Genomic DNA, 4,391 nt, shown 5'->3' on the forward strand with positions numbered 1-4,391 from the left:
GAGTAAAACTCATATTCAATTCAGTGGACTGATGAGTTTCAGCCATTTCGTCTGGAGGGATAATGAATCCCATGCACCTAAAGATGATTGTGAAGAAAAGAAAAAAACTGCTTAACCCAAAGATGACGGTGTGTCACACCCGTGTGACACGACAAAGTGCCTGATGACGGGGCGACACACCAGTGTGACATTCCCGAGGCAATATTGCATAGACCCAGCATAGGGGGTTGCCACTTCTTGCCAGGCCCGTCGGGATTGGGTTAATCATCATGAAATAACTTCAATATTAAAATATTAAATATTATATGTAGATATTATATATTCAAATATGACACTCACAGATAGAGCATCATGATGTAACTAGAATAATGATTTGAGGGAAAGGCCATACAAACTAAATGAGAACTATTCCTCATCTTTAGACTCAACCAACCACCCCCATTTGTATATCAAATGATATGCCTAAGCCTTTACATAATGGAAAGTGCATACTATCAGGACAAGCATTTGAAGAAACACAGCTATCAACATGGTCCTCTTCTCCCCATGCTATTTAACCTGTTGGTGTTGGGAGTACAGGTAGACACGAACTGGCTACTTTGATTTTGTTTTACTGATCTTTCTTACACATATATGATTCCATAAGTCCTTAGATGCCAAAGAGTCTACTAGTCTACTAGGCCAATCTAACAATAATAATAATCATAATCAAAATCACAATAATGATAAAAATAATAATATTAATAATGACAATAATAATAATATCAACACAAATAATATGGGTAAAACAAATAATAACATTTTCTTGAAAATTCAAACAATGGGGTAAACAAGAGAGGTCAGGTAGGCCAATGAATTGACTCCTTGGTGTTTATGGAACCATCTCTGTGCAGAGAGTAAAAAAAAAAAAGCAAAGCCTGGTGGACAATGCATATACCATAAGAACTTACCTCTTCACGGGTATTACACTTAACTTCATATATATAATCAACTCTAAAGCAAACTTCGTAAGTGGGAGGTTAGTGTCAAGCTTGATTCAATCTAATCATCTGTAATATTATTGATAGCAATAAAAATGAAGATCAATTTTTTTTTTTTATCAATATACAGAATAGAATTATTAGACCTTGCTCTGTAGAAATCTTACTGGTTCCTCTTTTACCATATAATAAATTTTGTGAACACACACACACACACACACACACACACATATATATATATATATATATATATATATATATATATATATATATTGCAAAATCATATCCTAAATATTATGGCCTCAATTCTATAATCATTATCACTCTTCTTATAATCGTGCTTTCCACTCCGTAAGTTCACTTAACCATGAAAATATGATTCATTAAAGTTGAAATGCATTAAAATATTATTCATTTTTTAAATATATAGGTAAATAATGTTTTCTGCAATGCAAGTAGAAAAATGGGTAAAGTTCCATACTATCTATTTTTTTCCCCATCTTCAATACATTAGTCTCATCTACTTTATGAACTTTAGTTTCATATCTATAAATAATTTCAGAGGGGGGTAACAGATTGATATTATGAGCATTTTTTACCATATATGAGACATGTGAGATGCCACAGCTAGTTTGACTATTTTGCCGAGTGGCACTAGGCGTGAGAAGGAGGATAAGTGCATATGGTTGTAAACTTGTTCTTTCTTTGTTAATAAAATATTTTGCTAAACTTTGTACTTCTGCCATAAATTCATGAAATTGATGTTACACCAAGTGTACGATGCATATTCTTCCCTTATGGAGACTAAATGACTAAACTACAGGAACCATCATTTAAAAAATGTCAAAGCAATACTAGTGCACGCTATAAGTCTCACAACATGACAAAACATAAAAAGTAGAGAAGATTTTATGGATGCTAATGCATAAATGAGCAGCAGTTGGGCGGAAAATCAGTTGTGCGGCAAAGCTTGAGCTCATCCCACAAAACTTACCAAATGGCAACCCCTAGTCAGTTACATTGACCCGTCCACAATCAGTTAACAACCTTAGACAAATAAGCTGTTTAAAAAAAAAAAAAGCATTAATCACAGATTCTTTTTTTCTAATCCCTAACTTGGAATGCCATTCTAATACATAAATATGACAAATTAGTATGAGAATAATAATTTTAGACAAAAAAAGAAGGTAATTATCCAGATGAGTAATACATATTGCGACAGGGTGGCCCACACACTGCTTCCTTTAGATGAGACCAACAAACCACCACCACATATATTTTAGAAGAACAGAGCTTAGACTGGTCCCATATTTGACGATAAATGATGATAATTTACATAATGGAAGTTTGTTAACTATTACCAAAATACAAAGTGCAGAGGCTACTCCTCAATATACAGACTTGACGACTTTGATAAGCAAATTAATTTTGTTGTTTTACATGCTCTTTCCTTCAATATTCTAGACAATTCTTTTTGCAATTAAAAGGAGTATTACTGACCCTTTTCATAGTGATTTGTATGAACATCAATATTATCACAAATGTCTTCTTTCTTATCCAGTGCACTCAGGGCATTCAATAAAAAAAATAACAAAAACTTAATCTGAATCACCATATGAAATACCAGAAAAACTAACCTAAGCTAACCGAATCTATGAATATTTCTGACAGAGTACTTGACTGGTTGCTTGTCGATGCATGAGTGGTTTAACTGGGACACTAGCCTGGCAAGTGCACAGTCGAAACAGGACCACTTAATCCCTTGGGTTTGGAATTACTTAATCAATTTCGTACAGAACTGCTTAATCACTTACAGTCAATAGATATCGCTAATACTTACCTTTAATGGTGAGAATGGGAGTCTTTGGTGGCAATTACTCTTACTCTTATTTACTCGAAAATCATACAATAGCATAACTGTTAGTCTGTGGCAAAAATTGGTTGGGTGGAAAATATTTCTGGGACGGAAAGCACATACCGGGAAAAGTTAGAAATAAATAGTTCCTGTCTAGCAACTACCACATACTAACTCTTCCTTATGATAATCATATACTTTTCCCACATGGTCCTATTACCAAATTACCAAGAGAACTTATGAACGTAAATTCAACCACGATTTCAACTTTAGTGCATTCAAAATTAGACCTAGGCTATCCAAGTTCTCCGTTGACTTTGAAATAGAAAATTACTTCCTACAGTATCATTATTTTATTACAATTTGGCATTTAGATTCCACTCCAAAGCATGACTTAGAACAAAAATAAAAGGAAAATATACAAAAATATGAGTGAACTAGACTTCAAAGTGCTGATTTTAGTGGCATTTCATACTTTCTTTTAAATTTTCTTTTTCTTAATCAAAGCATAAATTCAGTTCTCATTTCATTTTATGTAAGAATTGAAAATATAGATATGGATATATATATTAGAGTCTACTATCAATTATTGGATAACTATGTAATTATCACACAGTTTTGCAGGTTGGTAATATTCCAATTCATAACCATATATCACACTTCTTCCAATTAAAAACTCTCCTTCAATTATCCTTGAAGACAATCTAAAAAAATATTCCTTTTTATCCATAGGGTCAAAGCAAACAAAAGCACAAACAAACCATAATAACCTAGAGTAAACAAACAAATAAACACACCAAAATTGAGAATCCCAAACATCTCACCTGAAGTCACCAGCTCCCTCTCCAAAATAAACCCTTCACCTTTCCCCAAGAGAAAAAAAAGGAAAAAAAAAAAACACGCAAGCACCAAGACGGGGTCTCTCCTGTCACGCCAAGAGCCCCGGTTCCCACCTGGCGTGAATGAGTGGACGGTTCTTCTCGAAATTTCCAGATTTAGTGATGGTGCTGAAGAGCGGTCATCTGGCAGCCAAAGCCAAGGGTGTAAACAGGGCCTTCGGGTTCGCCTTCGGGATCGCCTTCGGGTTCCTCTTCATTTCTTCTTCGGGTTACTTGGCTGAGTCATGGCGTGGCCTTTGGGCTTTATTCTGGTTCATGGTCGTTGCGATGCCGGGTTACATGGACGATTTCTTTTCGAGGTGATTTGCCTCTAGCCACCAAAAATTAGAGGAAGGTTTTCCTTTGATCGGCGAGCGACGCTGGAAGAAAATGGGAATGCTCGTTGTGTAACTATTACGTTTTCTTACGGTGTCTGTCAAGCTTTTTTTCTGTGTAGCATCTTATTTTCGTGTGATTGAATTTGTCATATTCTGTAGTTCAGTTAACTTTGTTCGCTTATTTGTCGACTTACTAATGTATAGATTAATCTCTTCTATATCCTTTAAATCCACTTCATAGAATGTATTCACCATTTCAGGGAAAACCATTGGTGCAAAAAGAGATTCATTGCTTATCTCGACATGGCTCTGTGCCTTTAGATTACTCTCTTTCCGATAT

The 4,391-nt window shown here is 34.8% G+C and overlaps 1 protein-coding gene across 2 annotated transcripts in view; it reads right to left on the bottom strand.

Moving 5' to 3' along the window:
- The window catches only part of ubl (Ubiquitin-like protein 5), a 5,161-nt gene extending 1,050 nt beyond the window's left edge, over positions 1 to 4,111 (bottom strand). Inside the window, exon 1 of one of the 2 annotated variants that reach the window (XM_086539682.1) lies at positions 3,789 to 4,111. The gene's annotated coding sequence lies outside the window, so the exon portion shown is untranslated. Of the gene's footprint in view, positions 1 to 3,659 lie in introns of both variants that reach the window. The other variant, XM_086539683.1, reaches the window with a different exon arrangement.
- Positions 4,112 to 4,391: the final 280 nt, after the last annotated feature.

The sequence above is a fragment of the Penaeus japonicus genome, unplaced genomic scaffold (genome assembly GCF_977035675.1).
Source record: "Penaeus japonicus unplaced genomic scaffold, GWHDUDI00000001_assembly GWHDUDI00000009, whole genome shotgun sequence".
NCBI classification, from domain to species: domain Eukaryota; kingdom Metazoa; phylum Arthropoda; class Malacostraca; order Decapoda; family Penaeidae; genus Penaeus; species Penaeus japonicus.